This window comes from Cryptomeria japonica, chromosome 3 (genome assembly GCF_030272615.1).
Source record: "Cryptomeria japonica chromosome 3, Sugi_1.0, whole genome shotgun sequence".
NCBI lineage: Eukaryota > Viridiplantae > Streptophyta > Pinopsida > Cupressales > Cupressaceae > Cryptomeria > Cryptomeria japonica.
In genome coordinates, this window is record NC_081407.1 from 520,251,260 (window position 1) to 520,270,888 (window position 19,629).

The 19,629-nt window shown below is 39.0% G+C and overlaps 1 protein-coding gene and 1 non-coding gene across 3 annotated transcripts in view; one reads left to right on the top strand and one right to left on the bottom strand.

Moving 5' to 3' along the window:
* The window catches only part of LOC131060210 (ferric reduction oxidase 6), a 157,865-nt gene that overhangs the window by 90,145 nt on the left and 48,091 nt on the right, over positions 1–19,629 (bottom strand). The window lies entirely within an intron of this gene.
* TRNAD-GUC (transfer RNA aspartic acid (anticodon GUC)) lies at positions 11,936–12,007 on the top strand. Its single transcript has one exon. It is a non-coding gene; the product is annotated as a tRNA-Asp (tRNA).

Genomic DNA, 19,629 nt, shown 5'->3' on the forward strand with positions numbered 1-19,629 from the left:
GAGTCAAGGTAATCTTTGAGTGATGCTTCATAATGCAACTTCTAGATTAAGTCAAAGGTATGAGCCTCAAATGAGATGAAAAGACAAGCAAGCATCCTCAGGATAGGGCATGGAACCAAAGAAAGATTAGGGAGCAATGGTCAAACAAATGAGACGAAGTTCTTGATGAAGATCAATCAAGATCTAAGGGATGTGTGAAAGAAGGAAATCAGGTGTATCAATTGTTTTCCTTGGATTTCCTTAGGAATTTCAAGGATAAAGTTTTCACCAAAGGCCAAAATCAGCTTATCAAGCAAATGGTTAAGGAAAGAGGACTGAAGTTTATTGATGCAACCATCAACTTGGAGTTGGCGAAATTGAACCAAGGAGAAAAACTTCCACTTCCCATCAAAAAGCTCAGCCATCCTTCTTCACTTCCACTTCCCATCCAAAAGCCCAACCATCCTTCTTCACTTCCACTTACCCTTCAAAAGCTCGGCCATCCTTGGAGACTTCCACTTACCCCTATCCTTGGAGACTTCCACTTACCCCTATAATCCACGGCCATCCTTGGAGGACTTCCACTTACCCCTATAATCCACGGCCATCCTTGGAGGACTTCCACTTCATCCTCAAAAGCCCGGCCTAAGAGACAGTCTTCCACAACCCCCCCCCCCGCCCGCCCGCCACTTGCTAAGGTCCACGCCTTGTGGAGATTGAATGTTTGAGGGATTTCAAGGCGATGATGATATCCTAATTCCTTATTGAGCAATGAAGTTAACTTAGTGAAGGAAGATAAAAATGATTTGAATGTTTGAAGGTAGCAAGGAGGTATTAATGTTGAAGGAGAATGGCAATGGATCACACCAAAATCCCCAACCATCTCCAACTCATTTCTACTTGGCCCTCAAATCCCCGGCCATAATGGAAAAGTTCCCTCACTTGCTATATTGTGGAAGCTAAATGATTGAAGAGTTTTAAAAGGAAATGATGAGTAATGTTGATGAAGTTGCCTTGATGAATAAGCATGAAGTTGTTTTGAAATTAAATTGAGTGAGAAGTTCCATCCTTCACAACTTCCACCTCATGCTCAAATCCACGGACTTCCACTTCATGCCTAAAAGAACGACCTTCCTAGAGCATTTCCACTTGCTGGCCAAAAGCTCGGCCTTCCTAGACCATTTCCACTTGGCCTCCAAAAGCTCGGCCATCTCCACTTCACTTCCACTTGGCCTCCAAAAGCCCGGCCTTCCTCCCACCACTTACACTTAACCCTCAAAATTCCAGCCATCATTGAGCACGTCCAGTTGCCCTCCAAAAGTCTGGCCATCCTTGGAAGACTTCCAATTGCCCTCCAAAAATTTGGCGATCCTTGGATGACTATAATGTCCCATTTTGGAAATTTTTCGTAATAAGAGATTATTAGCTTATACTTTAATCACAAGGGACTTCTAAGTGATTAACACCAGCCTTGGGATAGATAATAGTAAATACCAGTTATAATGAGAATTATAAGTTACAATGTGCTATATGTATATATTTATCTCTCTAACTTGATGCAAATAATATCTGAAACAATATATATTATTTCTGCTGTTTCTCATATCACTGTATACTTATTCTTTTGGTCTTCTCCTGGTCACGTATAGTGATGATAATTCATTGTTGTGTCTGATCGTTCTTTGAAGTGTGCAAATAATGGTGTTGAGCCTGATTGTTACCTCTAATCCGTGTCATCCTAAACGTGCCAAAAGCAGATGCACCACTGGGGCAGATCCAAGTATAGATATAAGTAAAATAAACAATATTCGATAATTGTAGAATGTGTTGAACTTGCATCTTATACCCCTTCAAACTGAAAGGTGGCATCCTTTGGATTTGATGAGTCATCCTATTCATAACCGACTTCTTTCATAACTATCAACTTGCTTGACCAAAGAATCATAATCGTTGTTATCAATAATTCTTGTAATTACTCCCCTATAATAGGTGTCTTTTCAAAAACATACTCCGTAATGCTCAATGTGCTATGCCTTAACGATTCTTTGCTTTCTTAATCATTGCTCACTAACAACATGATTAGCATTGTCTTGATACAGATTGCTATTCTTTAACTAATAAGGGTCTTCATCACTAATCGGGCTTGTCAAGATGTAATGTCCCTCATATTAATTGTCCATGATACCCATGGGAATTATCTAAGTAACTCGACAACTTCTCAAATCACTCGAAAAATAAAAGATTTGCTTAATTAAATCACAGCAGCCTCAAATACTCATGGCAAAGGCCTGATGGGTATCTTAATGAAATATACTAATCTTTAATACCAACTTTAGTAGAACTGCCACAAATGAAGACTGGGGTCCTACTTATTTATCGCTCTTCAATACTTTGATATTTTGCTAGTCATACGGTAGTCATTGTTTGTTCTTATTCCATATTGTATTTTCCTCATTCCTATCATGCCTATCACGCTTTCATAATAATCGGTTCATTACTTCCTTTCATGGTATCAATAATACTTGTGTTCCAATGTCCTTATGACTTCTTGATTCATTCCTCATAATGGCAAGCAATGCAGATTAGTGACTCTATTCTGTACATGCTTCCCTTCCTTAAGCTTCGTCTTTTATTATCATTGTCTATGCTCTCCACGAGTAGGATCAATGAATGAGTAATCACTAATCTTTCTTTGTCTTTGGCATTCCTCTCTTTCATCAAGTTTGCTGATATGGTCAACAAAGGTATATAATATTCTTTGTTTGATTATCATTTTTACAATTTTGTCTCTCATAGAGACTTCACAAAATTGAGGAATACTAGCAATGTAATGTCAACTTTGGGGATTGGGGATGACCCCACAATGCAGCGGTTAGCTGCAAGCCTCCTACATGGGAGGTCTTGGGTTCAAGTCTGCTTGAGCCCCATGTGTCCCACACACTAGCAATGGAGAGATAAGGTAATGCCTAGGTGTGGAAGACAAGACGACACAAAAAGATATAAGGGTGTTAATGCCGAACAAATAGAAGGATGAGGCCCCTCAAAAATGTGGTCTCACTGGTTCATAGCTCCAATCAAAAGCGATTCGGCTTCAGCCCATCACCAACCAAAAAAAAACGTCCAACTTTGGGGACATTACAAAGACTTCTAGTTGCACCCCAAAAGTCTGGCCTTCCTAGCGAAATTCCACTTCATGTTAAAATCCACAGCCAAAGATAGATCAAGGTGAAATCATTTGGTAGAAAACCCCCCAATCAGACCTAAAATCAGCAAATCAGACATAAAATCAGAAATCAGAACATTATTTCACTCCATTAAGAAGGCATATCTGATTAGAAAGCTTGGAAAATATGTAAAAGCTGTTTATATCATGTGTGGTTGATGCTATCTTGTTTGTTCTTGCAGGTGATCAAAAGAAGGAGCTGGCTGCAAGCAACATCAAGGTATGATGCAAGAAGCAAGCACATGGAATGGAGAGAAAGCATTACAACTTGACGAGATCAAGATATTCAAGGCTCGAGGAATCAAACAAAAGGACTTCACAATCAAATGAGGATATCAGCATCTTCACTTTACAACTTCAGCATCATATTGATAGCATGAAGGAATCATGACAGGGAGGAGGCATCAAAAGAAAGGTGCTACAAGGCAATTGTAGAGATCAACATCAAGGAAGGAACATATGACTATCTTGAATTTCCTTTGGAAATCCAAGAATACTTGTCTAGATAAGGAGGTAGTCTAACATAGGAAGATGATCCTGATTGAAGAGGCAATGGCATCTAAATAAGAAATTCAAGTCAAAACTACAAGGTAGTGATACGTTGTGAAAAAAGGAACATTAACATCAAACATTATCAAGGTGTAAAGCATCATCAAGGAGGATGAAATTGTGCAAGTATGATCAAGCAGATAGTTCCAAAAGAGTTAATCAAAGTTAGAAGGCTTGCCCGAATCACAAACACTCGTGATGAGTTTACAAGGAGTAGCTGAGGTGGCGCCTAGTCATCTTCAACCCAATCACACCATTCCAACTCAAGGTGTTTAGATTCAATGCACTTGACTCATCCAACGAGAAGGATAACTACCACATGTGGGCACAAAGTTTGATATACCTAACCTTATCATTCATTGGTTGAACATTTAAGGAAAGATGTGACCTATTTATTGTAATTATATCACTGGTAAAGCATTAAAGGTTATGTAATGGGTGTAACAAGCCCTAATTAGGGTTTCTATCTTTCAATTTGGGCCACCGATGTGGATTTGATCCTAGCCATGCAATTGTATTGACTCTTGAGAGCACTATATAAGGCTCCACTCTTTCATTTGTAAAGGTTAATAGTTAATAGCAGATAGATAGAGTAGAGTAGGAGAGAAGGAGATTGTTGCCAAGACTTTGTTGCAAGAAGCATATTATTTTCATTGAAGATATGGTGAATTTCATGTGTTGATTCTACATTTGCATGGTCTCTACTTCTCATTTACTAGCATGTTGATTAGATGGATTGAAGTTATTGTGGATGATTAATGGTGAAATTCGCATGTTCATACTACTTGCATTTTGCTGATTGCCAAATACTTTGCATGGTCAACTGAACTCTTTATTCAAGCTCAACTTCGACTGCTACTCGCCCATTGATATGCATCACATTAATGGTGTCTATATTGTTGGTGGTGATTTCAACATCATAAGATTACCTTAGAAGATCACACTAGCTTTGTGGAGTTGTTCTTTGCATGGCAAAGCAAAGTCTAGTAGAAGTTCACTGAATCATTCATAGTATTTAAGATTAGATTTCTCTAAACCCTCATCTTTTTATCTTTCTTTCAAGTCAACTGGTTTTGAAGTTCCAGCCGCATTCAAGCAAGACTTCAAGTAGCAATGTAAGTCCCCCTTTGTGATTCCAGCAATATCACATCAGAACTGACATTTGGAACCTTGGAGTCACCTCGTACGATCACATTGCTTAACATAAGAGGAGATTTTTTTCAAGAGAGGATAAGATACTTTGGTATTTTATTATGTATGAGGTGCATAAAAAACACATCAACACCAATTCCTTTAATTCCAACACAAGGATATTGAGTCACCTTATAGAATCAAGCCTGTTGTATTACAACCTCCTCTTACAAAATTATAATGGTCAACATAGGACTCCACAAGCCTGATCCCTTATGCATTCAAGCTTCAAAACTTCCTATATCTTCCAAGTAATCTCCAATTCCTAGATCCCTGGTTTCCCTATTCCCATTTTCATCAAGAGGAGGTTCCAATTGTTTCAAAGGAGTATCCAAAAAAATTCAAGTTCTCTGAGGACACAAGTCACCACTACTAACACCAAAATCTTTTGTGAAGCTTCTTGATATTACAAGTTATTTATTTATTTTTAAAATGTGTCATTTAGTAATTAAAAAATTCAAACTTCCTTGAGAACAATAACTTTGTATTCACATTTCTTGGTTAGAATAGGAATATTTTATAATTAATTCTTTTGGATAGAGTTGATTTGCTTTGTTAATATTCTTGCAAATGCCTTTGATCACAGCACAAGGAACGTGAATTTTAATACTCAATCACAAAACAAGGCACATGAATTAAATTCTTGATCCCAACACAAGGTACTTTGAACAATCATTTGCTCTCAAATTCAAAATTAGAAAACGAAAGATATCTACACTCTCACAAAAATTCAAAACTCTCAAAATTGCATTAGCTCATTTCGTTTATTTTGAAAATTGCAAAGAGAGTAGTTCATTTTCAAGAAAAGATACGATTGTTTATTTTTGTATGAATTTAGATTCATTAAAAATTTATAAAATAAAAAACAAAAACAAGCATGGCCCTTGATTCTTCCACAAGGCACTCAATGAACTTGCAAATAGAACATCATGCCTCTCTCTTAAATCTCTTCATCCTCACTTGGCTCTTGCACCCAATGTGTACTAGAGCAAAACACAATTTGATAGAAGCAATCCCAAATGATATCAAGAAGGATTTTCCTATTCAGGTAAGTCCAAAAGAGCAAGTCCAACAACAAACTGAAATCTTGAGGATGATTCAACAAGAAAATGAATAAAATAGGATCCCAAGGGGCATAACTACGATCTTTCCAGCACGAGGCCAACTCATAAACTGTTGCCACATAGAAGCTAGACACAAAATAAACATCCATGAAACCAAAAATACCAACCTTAACATATTATGAGAGTTAAACCACTCAGTTATGTCAAATAAGCATTAAAACAACAACCAAGCCATCTACAATCATACCATTTAAACCCATCAAGAAAAACTGATGGACCACAACAACAACCCCACTTCTATCAATGACATTCTACTTTCACGTGAAATGAAACCCTCAACCCAACCCCCACTAATCTAGCTTTTGTCACAAGAGGAATGACTTAATAGGCACCTCTTAGCAATAATCTAGCAAATGTGTTGTCAAAAGTCCAACTCATTCACAAGGTGCTTGAATTGATTCTAACCATCAGAGAATTAGTAGAAAAATAGACAACTGAGTAAAAGCCAAAATCGGACAATTTTCGATCAGCAACATCTACCACTTATATGTGAACTGAAGGAGCCTAAGCCATTGCTTGATCTATTATAGAAGCCGTACAGTCCTATAGTTCATTACCGAGAAGCATTTATAGCATTGTACACATCACTATGAGGTAGTACTCAGAAAACACCACCACGGCAATAAGAGCCAAGATCTTTATTCCCTTCACATTGGACACCTTGTGCATTTGAAGAAAATACGGCGGAAGAACTAGCAGCTAAGATTCACAATGAAGTAAAAGAGCCTTAGCTAATACTGAACCAATAATTTTAAAACTCCCATGAAACTTTTTTATGGTGAACCTTGTCTGAAACTGTAATGTCCCCACTTTAGCAGTTGACCAAGTGTATGTGCGTTAGCCTAGCTCTACATGGTCTCGAGGGCTAACGAAGCGTTTAAGGGGATCCTGGAGTGTTTTGGCCTAGTCATTTCCAGTTTGGGCCAAAACGGAGTTGATTTACTTAGTTTCAGGCATACTTACTATTTTTAGTTAGTCACCAGGACACAACAGAGGCTAGTTTTGGTGATTGGATTCGATATTCCTTGGCAACAGCTTTCCGACGAGCCATCACTCACGCTATTCGGAGTCCGATTGCTAATATATTTTAATGCTTGAAGTGTTATTAAAGTAACATTTAATTTAATTGTAAAATATTAAAGTGTTACTTTAATATTTATTTTATGGGGATGTGTGCAAATCAAAGGGGCACCCAAGCGAGACATAAGTGAATATTTTAATATGTTTTATATTGCACATCTTTTATCCCACATTGCTCAAGTGAGTTGGGTCGACCCTTGGAGAAAGAATAAAAGGAAGCTTTTGTGGTTTCATTCAGCATGTTGAATATCAGAAGAAAGTGATGTGCGAGTTGCACATCCGTTCTTGGCATTAGGGGACATCTATCCTCTCTTGTGGCATTCTAGACATCATTCCTTTGGGGTTTGGCCTTTGGAATCCATTGCTATCAGCTTCATTAGCAGGCAGATTGGGTGCATCTCCAGCTACAAACAGATTTGGTGTTTTTGCTCATACCTTCTTCACTTCTTGTCCAATGCTTATGCCATTCTGAAAGGATGATTTTATGAAGATATTGGACTGATTGAAGACTAATTAATACTGTAGCAGCACTGTAGCGAAGCACTATTCACGTTACTGTAGAATGACACTATTCACACCACTGTAGCGCGGCACTATTCTCGTTACTGTAGCATGGCAGTATTCATGTTACTGTAGCAGCAAGATGGGAAGTCATTGTTGGAACATTATGTCAAAAATACTGGAGTATTTAGTGAGTTGAAAAATTCTGCTAGGTATTTGATTTTATTAATTCTAGAAATAATATCATATCAGCAGTAGTTCAATCTTCATGTTGCATATTATTGTAATTTCCTTCTAGTTCATGTTATGTGATTTCAAATCTATGCAAAGACTTAAAAACAAACAAACATTTCATTTCCGAAGCCATAAGGGGGTTTAAACATTCAACGGAGAAATAAGGAGTTGGATGCAAACTGTTTGACTAAATTCCTATCAGCAGTTGGTTTAGTTTTTGGGCAGTCTTGGCTGTCCATTCCAGTGGTATCAGAGCTTGTTTTTCCTACCATCCTGTGAGGGTTTCATGCGTCCAACACATCAGTATTAATTGACGAGAAACAGATCAAACCCAAACTTACAGAATTCACCAGAGATTGAAGAGGAGGGTGACCCTTTTTAAGCACCATTCATGGGTGACAGAGATGGGGAAAGGGGAGAACCTAGCACTAGGGAGATGCTCAGTGATCTTGCTAGGGGTCAGAGGGAGCTCCAGGCTACATTGCAGCAGATGGCTATAGCCATTACACAAAATTTGATGAGAGCAGATCAAGGCAATAATGCGAACCAAGGTAATAATGGCAACTAAGGTAATAATGGCAACCAAGGTAATAATACCACTCAGGGTAATAATGCTAACCAGGGAGGTGGACAGGGTAATGGAGGTAATGGAGACGCATCGGTTAACACGGTAACCAGGGCATATGCTAGAGAAGGTTCTTCTACTACGAGACCACTCATGCCACAGTTTCCTCCGAGACAGAATGACCATAATAATGTCGGTCCTACACAGCAAGAGATTCAAGATATGATTATGGATGATTGGAGGAACTCTAGCCTTGAGTTACAGGTTGAGATGACATTTAGGGAATATATGCATGTTAGACTCAAGAATATGCCCATGAGAGGAAACCAACAACAGAATTATGAGATGAGGAAGAAGTTGGGAAAGTTGTCTATTCCATACTATGATGCTACAGGGAAGGCTTGACCACGGACATGGGTCCAGAAATTACATACTTATTTCCAGTTTAATCCCATGCTTGAGGAGGATGCGTTTAAATATGCTGCATTGCACTTGGATGGGAGTGCACACGAGTGGTGGCACCATGGTATGGTCACATTGGGCCATAACCAGATAGACACATACGCAGAGTTCACTGAGAGGTTGATTGACAGGTTTGATACGAAGGATCCAGAACTCCATTTCAAGGAGTTAGCCCAGTTGAGACAGTGCGGTCCTATCGACAGTTACATCTCAGATTTCCAGAGTCTATCAGTGTTGGTTACAGACATTTCGGAGAGGAGGTTGATTGTACTGTTTGTGGATGGATTGTTAAAGCCTCTTCCTGGTTGGGTGAAGGGACATGATCCCCTCACATTGCAGGATGCTATTCGGAAGGCGAGAGATCTTGCACCTTCCGCTTCTAGGAGTAAGTTCACTCCTAAGGATCCACACTTCAAGAAGGATAAGGATAAGAAACCTCTACATAAGGATTCTCAGCCTCAGAAAAAAGAATCAAAGAGGTTAGACGATGAGACACTAAACAAGTTGAGGCGGAAAAAACTATGTTTTCAATGTAGGGAACCGAGGGATTTAAATCACAAGTGTCCTCTGAAGGCTAAGGCCAACCAAATGGAGTACTTCTCAGCTGACGAGTCACAGTCAGAGGATGAGGAGCAGCAGTCAGAGTCTGATGGTGAGAGCAGTGCCACTGAGGAGGGTTCAAGGAATGAGAACTCCCTAGCCAGATTGACAGGTGCTCAAAAGGCAATTACTTTTACGGTGCGTGGCACCATACAGGGACAGAAGGTGGTTGCTTTGTTCGACACTGGGGCCACACATAATTTCATAGATTCACAGTTAGTGGCTAGGAGAGGGTGGCAAACTGAAGAACATTCAGGATTCCGAGTCATGGTAGCTAGTGGTCACAAGTTACTATGCACACAGAAGATTACAAATCTTCGCATCAAATTGGGAGATGGTTATGAGCTCCAGGATGAGTTCTATGTTGTGGACATGGGTGATTATGACGTTATCTTAGGGATGACTTGGATGGCATCGTTCAGAGAGTTTACTCTCAACATGGAGTGAGTAGAGATGAGGTTCCAGAATGAGGGCAGAACCGTGGTACTCAGAGGATTATCAGATGGCAGTTGTAGGGTAGTTTCTTTGAGGAGGATGGAGAGGTTGTTCAGACATGATGATGTTGAGTGGGCAACGGAGTGCTTGATTATGCCAGCATCACCAGAGCCACAGGTTAAGAGTCATCCGCCTGATATGCAGGACATCCTTGATAGACACGCCAAGGTATTTGGCAGTATTCCACATGGCGTTCCTCCAGATAGAGGGATAGAGCACGTCATTGAGTTAGAAGAGGGGGCTAAGCCCATTACGATCACGACCTAGCGTCATCCAAAGAAACACAAGGATGAGATAGAGACAGCCATCAAGGAGTTGTTGGAGATGGGGCACAATAGGCCAAGCAAAAGCCCTTTTGCTTCAGCAGTTGTTTTGGTTAAGAAGAAATATGGAACGATGTGCATGTGCAAAAACTACATGGCCTGGAACAAGAAAACCATTAAGAACAGGTACCCCATTCTGAGGATAGATGAGCTAATAGATGAGCTACATGGGGCATGCTTCTTCACAAAGATAGATTTGAGATCAGGGTATCATCAGATCAGTATGAGGGCAGAGGACATTGAGAAGATAGCTTTTCGGTGTCACTATGGTCATTTCGAGTTTCTGGTTATGCCATTTGGGTTAACCAATGCTCCTGCTACTTTTCAAAGTTGCATGAACCAGGTGTTCAGGGGGCAATTGAGGAGATTCGTTTTGATTTTCTTTGACGATATTTTGGTCTTTAGGAAGACATGGGAGGAGCATTTGCAGCATCTTGAGGAGGTGCTATCTATTTTATAGAGAGAGTCATTGTATGCCAAGGAGTCTAAGTGTGAGTTCGGGATGACAGAGCTTTTGTACCTTGGTCATATTATCAGTGCAAAGGGAGTTCGGGTGGATCCTGAAAATATTAGAGCTATTGTTGATTTGCCCACGCCTACGAACCTTACTCAGCTTAAGGGGTTCTTTGGCTTATGTGGTTTTTATAGGAGGTTTGTTAAGGGGTTTTCTCAGACAGCTGCTCCCTTGACAAATCTTACTAAGAAGGGGGCCTTCATGTGGACAGGGGCAGCACAGAGGTGTTTTGAGCATTTCAAGCAGGTGATGTCTTCATGTCCAGTCCTAGCTCTATGTCATAACCCCTCTTTGGACATGGGATTAAATAAAGACGATAATTAAAACAATTATTAATTAACATTAATAATATTGGAAAATCGTCTCATTTATGAGACTTCACGATTTTCCTCTAATATATAATTATTAATGTTTATTATTATTTGTTATGATTATTATTTATGTTATATATGATCATTATTTATTAATAACAAATAAGATTTTATATAAAATTTACATTGCTTAATATTAAATTCATATTTATCAAATAATAATAATATAAGTAATATAAATAAATAATAATAATAAAATAAATATCCGGTGAGTGCATACGAGTAAAGATAACTATGATACATGAACGATATACCAAAACAATAGCCGTTTTACGCTATTGATGGGTTGGCCATTTCAGAATTGTTTCTACATTAGCCGGACATGGAGACAATTAAAATCGATAAACAATTAAATAAGTTTAAATTAAAGATTTAAACTAATTAATAAGAAAACAAGCATGATATCAAGGAACCATTAATACCACTTCCGGTCATCATCAAGAAAACTATGATGTAGACTAAAGATGTGATATTGATCTAGCAATGCATGCAGATCATAATAATTAATGCCATGCTGAGATATGCATATAATAGCAAGATGTTCATAACTCCACAAAGTAAGGAGAACTCTTTTATATATGAAGACAATTCCTATCAATATCATCATACCCGACGATGCGAAAACCACATATTATCCTCACGGTAGGAGCAGCAGAAAATTGATGATTATCTTAATCATTACGCGATTTCGATCATGACTGTGAGATGGCGTCGTTGTAGACGCGTCGTTGTAGTATAGTGGTGAGTATTCCCGCCTGTCACGCGGGTGACTCGGGTTCGTTCCCCGGCAACGGCGCCAAATGTTTGCCCTCTCGGGTGAATAACTTAAAACATAAAGGACATAACGCAGAATAATGCCGTCAAATCAGACAAGTGTAACAGATGTTCCATTCATAATAAGTGTTTTACAAGTTACATTCCGAAGTATAAAAGGGTACCGAGGGGGTGCGAGCGCCAACCGTCGCACCGCAACTTCCACCCCTCGGTTGCCAACTAACCAAAACAATTACACATAATTAACTGATGTTATTCACTAATGTTATTCCCGTGTACAAATATTGCCGCCAACAACATTTACAAAGGGCAGCGAGTATCCAAAGGGGCGCGATGCCTATTAATGATTATAAAGACAACTCTCCATTTTAACAAACAGCTGTCATGGAAGGACAAGACGTGAATCTTCAAGGAGTAATTATTCCACAGGGGCACGACCTTTAGGAAATAAATATATTTAATGAAGATAGATACATATTTCAAATCATCATGGGATATCTATTTTTATTAATAAAGAACATTAATAATAAAAGACTAGATATTGTATGTTTCAAAAATACGATTCTTCAAATAAAAACACGATTTGTTCGTCTCTTGATACATGTCTCATGGAAATCATGGTCAAACCAAAATCACAACTAGTCAAATTAAAACACAACCGATATCTGTTAATCGGTATAAATATATCCGATGGACTTTGGAACTATTAAGTATTTCTTAAACTATTAATTGTTGATTTGAAAAGGTATGATCACTAAAAGACACAACTTCCTAGATGGCTGCGTAAAGAATATATAATAGAAATGAAGCTTAGAGGTGTGGGGGCGGTGAGTGAATAATTCTGAGATTATAACTCAGAAAATAAAGAAGTTCTCATACTTTTGAAGCATGGAATTATACAGTGTGAAAATATATGGAGGGAGTGGTAATTGTGAGAAAGTAGAGTGCAATAAGCATGACACTCATATTAGATATTTAGTGGCAGACCAGATCTGACGCATGTAAGATCTGTCTGTTTTTACAACCACCCTTATACTAACAATTTATGTTTTAGGCAGTGGTGGTATTAATGATTTATAGTAATATTAATATAGAGTGCAATAAGTATGACACTCATATTAGATATTTAGTGGTAGACCAGATCTGACGCATGTCAGATCTGTCTGTTTTACAGCCACCTTTATTCTAACAATTTATGTTTTAGGCAGTGGTGGTATTAGTGATTTATACAAAAAGGTAATTAGTAAATGTATTAATAATTGGTAATTAATAAATATATAAATGATTAATAATACAATATAATGTATTTATTTGTTTATATATATGATGTAATAATACTACATGAATGATGTAATATCAATAAATATGCATATAGATATAAATAAACATATACATATATTTGTAATATAATGCCGTAATTAGACATAAAAATATTAGAATGTAAATAAAAAAGAACTCATAAGATAAAAAACATTAAGAAGAATATTGTTTGGATATAATCCTTGCTACTGTTGTCAATATTCACAAGGTTGGGAATTGAGATGTTCCAAAGAGGGGCGGTCTAAATCCAATTAATAGGATGGATCCCAAGACAAAGTAGGGATCAACAACCCATAAACCTTGAGGGCATGGTCCCGAGATAGGTAAGGGCTTGGATCTATAAATTTATTATGGATGTATGAGAGATTAACAATTTATCTATTAATAGTTAATTGATCCAGCTGCGGAATATCATTGATTCGATGCACGTTAAGGTGGAATTGTCTCCAAATACATTTAGTTAAGTTATACATATATTGGAAATCAATTAATTATGGTTAAAACTGTCTTGAACCAAGATGGGGACATTACACTCTACCAGACTTCACGAAGCCTTTTGAGCTTCATTGTGATGCATCGGGTGATGGGGTTGGAGAAGTATTGATGCAGGAGAAGCACCCCATCGCTTTTGAGAGTAGGAATCTCCGAGGTGTGGAGAGGAGCTATTCTATTTATGATCGTGAGATGTTGGCCATCATGCATGCCTTGGCCAAATTCCGATCCTACTTGGTTGGAGGGAAGTTTGCGATCAAGACGAATCACAACAGCATAACGTATTTCATGAGCCAGCGAGACTTGAATGACAGGCAGCAGAAGTGGGTCACTAAATTGCAGGCTTATGACTTTGACATTGAGTTTGTCAAAGGAAAGAAGAATGTAGTAGCTGATGCCTTATCCAGAAGACCTCACATTTGTGCTCTTGCAGAGATTGCAGGAGATTGGAGGGATAAGATTATAGCAGAATATGGCGGAGATACTTGGGCTTCTAGTTTCATTTCAGGTACTATACATGATGATCGCTATGAGGTGATAGATGGATTGATCAAATTTCAAGACGGGGTTTATTTGATTCCGTCATCACAGTTGATAGAGGCAATAGTAAGGGCATTTCATGATGCGCCTACAGTTGGGCATCTGGGGGTCTTCAAGACCTACAAGCAGATCCGAGAGCGGTTCTCATGGAGAGGGCTCAAGGGTGATGTTCAGAGGTATGTCAGGGAGTGTGCAGTTTGTCAGCAAAATAAGGGAGAGCACACGTTTGCTGTAGGTTTACTACAACCCTTGCCCATTCCGGACAGGAAATGAGAAAGCATTTCTATGGACTTCATCACTGGTTTACCACGAGTGTAGGGAAGAGATGGCATTTTGTAGCGTCGTAAATTGTACGCACTTGCTAAAGTGGTACAATTTCACACCTAGTTTAGCACCCACCTTGGCGCATTTTGCATTTTGCATTGCATTTCCCCTTTAGCACTTAATTAATTAAATTAATTAGGTCTAAGGTTCTATTTTATCATCTCCCATATCATAAAGTTGGGCCCTTTTCATTAAAGTGTGCCCCTTTCATTTTATTCTTCCAATACATCATTTAATCTAAAACCCTAATTAGGTCCTATTTTGAACTTGGGAGCTTGATTTCGGGGGTCAAAACATCTTGAAATCAGCTGTAACTTCGAGATTTTCTCTAAAATCATCATATCCGACGGCCCTGAAAATTTGGTGAAAAGTTGTCGGGACCATGGCGCCCGAAGTGCACACGGTCCCGGACATTTTTCCCGAAATTTTAGGAGCGCGATCCATTCATAAAATAAAGCTTAACCCCAAGAAATTGGCGGGAGATTCAATCTCTAAGTTGGCCTAAAGTTGAAATTAAGACCTAGGGTTTCATATATAAGAGCTCTCTTTCTTCATTTGAAAGGATCCGAATTTTGGTTTCAGGGGCCTTCTATGCAGCGAAAGAGCAGATCTTTAAAGACTTCAACAACATTCAACATCTATCCATCAAGCATTTATCAATTTCATTCATCCGTTTAGGGCTTTGAAGACATTGAAGAGCAATAGGGGATCACCGACTGAAGATTGGCTTGTACCCCTCCCTTGGGGTTGGGTATGATTTCATGTTGTTTTCATGTCTTTGCATAAGCCTCATTATATCATTTGTATTCATGCTTTAGATCACTTTGCATCTTGATTTGGAGCATTTACATTATCATTTACAAGCAATTAGGGTTTACTTTCTAGGTTGCTCTAGTTTGCTTACTTTCATTTTAGGATCTTGCACACACACAAGGTCTGCACACACACAACTTTTACTATACAACTTGGCTATTCGTGGAGGTGGAAATCACGAAAGCGAGGGTTTGACTAAGGCAAAACCCTATATAGCCACCTACAACCCTTTTCAGATATAAGTGCAGATTTCCGAATTCGAAGGACGCCGCAAGCTACAGATCCGATGGAAGCGGACCGAGACAGAACTTCACACCAAATTCCAACCCAGAAAGCTAGGACAGGGGCGTGGGGTGCCCTGGTCCTGCCAGGACAGGGGCACTGGGCGCCCTGGTCCCTGGGACAGGGGTGCTGGGCGCCCTAGTCCCTTTCCGTTTTAGTGAATTTTAGCAGTTTCAGAGGTAGCAGCTTCAGTATTTCGGGCTTTTGGCTTCAACGACAAATCTTGTAGAATCAAATCCATTCAAGGTACACATTTGCATTTCTCCTCTTATCCTCACAATTGTTCATCATTAAATCTCAATTCTACAATCTTGTGCTCAAAGTTACTAGTTCATACTTACACTTTAGGGTTAATAGTTGAACTTGCATCATTCTATCTATCATTTGCAACAAAGGAATAGAAATCCTAATAGGTAGCCCGTGGCTCTCTCTTCCACAAAAAGAAGTAGCCAATTGTGTGATACCTCTAAGCTCTTTCGTATTCCACAAGTGTGTGATTGAAAGTGAGATTAGGGCATGTTTGCTTAGTGTCACTTTTCCCCCACACACATTTATGTGGTGGTAGACAGATTGACGAAGTTTGCTCACTTCTTTGCTATTCCTTCTACTTACACAACAGCTCAGGTGGCAGATTTGTTCTTGAGAGAGATTTTTAGGTTGCATGGGCTACCGAGATTTATTGTTAGTGACAGGGATAGCAAGTTCATGAGCACCTTTTGGCAGGAGTTCTTTAGGCTGTGCAGTAAAGATCTTACACCTAGTACGAGCTACCATCCTCAGACAGATGGGCATACGGAGATAGTAAATAAAGGGGTGGAAGGTTATTTACGAAACTATGTGACTGCGCAGCAGAGAGCTTGGTTCAGGTGGTTACACATGGGGGAGTATTGTTACAATACCACATATCACATGACCATCAAGATGACTCCATTTATGGCATTGTATGGGTATGAAGCACCAAGCTTCATGGATTTGGCTTTGGGGGACAGCAGAGTGCCCAAAGCCAAGGATCTGTTGCAGGATAGCCAGGATATCCTGAGAGCGCTCAAGGAGAATATACAGCAGGCTCAAAATCAGCAGAAGTTGTATGCTGACCAACATAGGGTAGAGCGCAGTTTCGAGGTGGGGGACATGATGTATTTGAGGCTACAGCCATATAGGCAGTCATCGCTCAAGAGGAGCAAAGCAGAGAAGCTGAAGCCTAGATTTTATGGTCCCTATAGGGTGATTCGCAGGGTGGGCGAAGTCGCCTATGAGCTTGAGCTTCCAGAGGGCAGTCCGGTACACAATGTATTTCATGTGTCTAGGCTTAAGAAAGCCATTGGTCAGAGTGTAGTACCTTCTGCAAATTTACCCCCTTTGGATGAGGAGGGGAAGCTCGTGTTAGTACCTGAGGCTATTCTGGACACGAGAGAGAGGAAACTCAGAAACAGGATAGTGAAGGAGTATTGGTCAGATGGAGAGACCTGGCAGAGGAAGATGCTACATCGGAGAATGAGCAGGTGATACAGCAGGGTGCACTGAGATTGCTTGAGGACAAGCAATTTCAAGGGGGGCGGATTGTAATGTCCACACTTTAGCAATTGACCAAGTGTATGTGCGTTAGCCTAGCTCTACATGGTCCCGAGGGCTAACGAAGGGTTTAAGGGGATCCTGAAGTGTTTTGGCCTAGTCATTTCCAGTTTGGGCCAAAACGGAGTTGATTTACTTAGTTTCAGGCATACTTACTATTTTTAGTTAGTCACCAGGACACAACAGAGGTTAGTTTTGGTGATTGGATTCGATACTCCTCGGCGAGAGCTTTCCGACGAGCCATCACTCGCGCTATTCGGAGTCCGATTGCTAATATATTTTAATGCCTAAAGTGTTATTAAGGTAACATTTAATTTAATTGTAAAATATTAAAGTGTTACTTTAATATTTATTTTATGGGGATGTGTGCAAATCAAAGGGGCACCAAAGGGAGACATAAGTGAATCTTTTAATATGTTTTATATTGCACATCTTTTATCCCACATTGCTCAAGTGAGTTGGGTCGACCCTTGGAGAAAGAATAAAAGGAAGCTTTTGTGGCTTCACTAGGCATGTTGAATATGAGAAGAAATTGATGTATGAGTTGCACATCCGTTCTTGGCATTAGGAGACGTCTATCCCCTCTTGTGACATTCTAGATATCATTCCTTTGGGGTTTGGCATTTGGAATCCATTGCTATCAGCTTCATTAGCAAGCAAATTGGGTGCATCTCCAGCTACAGGCAGATTTGGTGTTTTTGCTCATACCTTCTTCACTTCTTGTCCAATGCTTATGCCATTTTGAAGGGATGATTTTATGAAGATATTGGACTAATTGAAGACTAATTAATACTGTAGCGGCACTATAGCGAAGCACTATTCACGTTACTGTAGCATGACACTATTCACACCACTGTAGCGTGGCACTATTCACGTTACTGTAGCACGGCACTATTCATGTTACAGTAGCAGCAAGATGGGAAGTCATCGTTGGAACATTATGTCAAAAATGCTGGAGTATTTAGTGAGTTGAAAAAATCTGCTATGTATTTGATTTTATTAATTCTGGAAATAATATCATATCACTAGTAGTTCAATCTTCATGTTGCATATTATTGTAATTTTCTTCTAGTTCATGTTATATGATTTCAAATCTATGCAAAGACTTAAAAACAAACAAACATTTCATTTCCGAAGCCATAAGGGGGTTCAAACATTAAACGGGGAAATAATGAGTTGGATGCAAACTGTCTGACTAAATTCCTATCAACAGTTGGTTTAGTTTTTGGGCATTCTAGGGTGTCCATTACAAAAACATATCCCTCAATCTATTTTACCACTTTTTCATGGTTTTTCTATTGAAGAACTTTATATTATTTATTTGAGTTTGATGGTTTGTGTCACAGCTATGATTATCAAAGAGATAGTCAAAAGTTGAAGTTGTTCTCAGCCACATTTAAAGATGCAGCATTACAATGGTTCATGGAACTTCAATGGCAAACCATTCACATGTGAAGGAATTTTATTTACAATGTGTCAAGACTCCTGCAAAACAGAAGATGTTTGGGAGGATATTTTTCAAATGTTGCAACGAAAGGAAGAAGCATTGGAAGACTTTCTCAAGAATTTTGTATTTAGTCTCCAATGATCAAGGCAAACAAGAATAGTACCAAAAACCATTAAGATGCTCTTTCTATGAGGAATCCACAATGAATGAATTCAAGCTTTCAATATTATTCACTTGAAGAAGTTTGTGATATTTGCAAGAACAACTCAAGATCTCATCAATCCGCAGTAGCAAATCTTACATTTGGAGGATGTTTTGCATGGTGGTGCTACATGTATTACAAAGTGTAAGGTAATTTGCTTAAATCTTGAGTCATATGACCGAACACAGAGAAATTTTATACACGTACAAAAAACAGGAAGAAGATAACAAAATGCTTGTCCTTTTATATCCTACTTGTTGCAAACGATGCCCTAATAAAGAATGTACTTTTCACAGAACAAAGGTTTTGTGATTTCATCTTTGAAATATGTCAACAAGAACAACACTTTACAACCACTACCCATGGATATGGAGTACACTGAAGAACCAATATATTTCATGGCTTAAAATAGACTTTGGAAACCTTAAAACAACGCCCCGAAACATGCCTAGTGATTTTAATACATCTTATAATTCCATGGGACTTGGTAGACACTATCCTCATCTACAATATGCTTTTCCACTTGGGTGGTATTGCAGATGGTGACAACCCACATACCATCAACACTAACAAAACCAATACCCATGGTAGCCCCAATTTCAACCATGGCAACAATCATGGTAGACCAGACAAACATACATGATTGGTTATT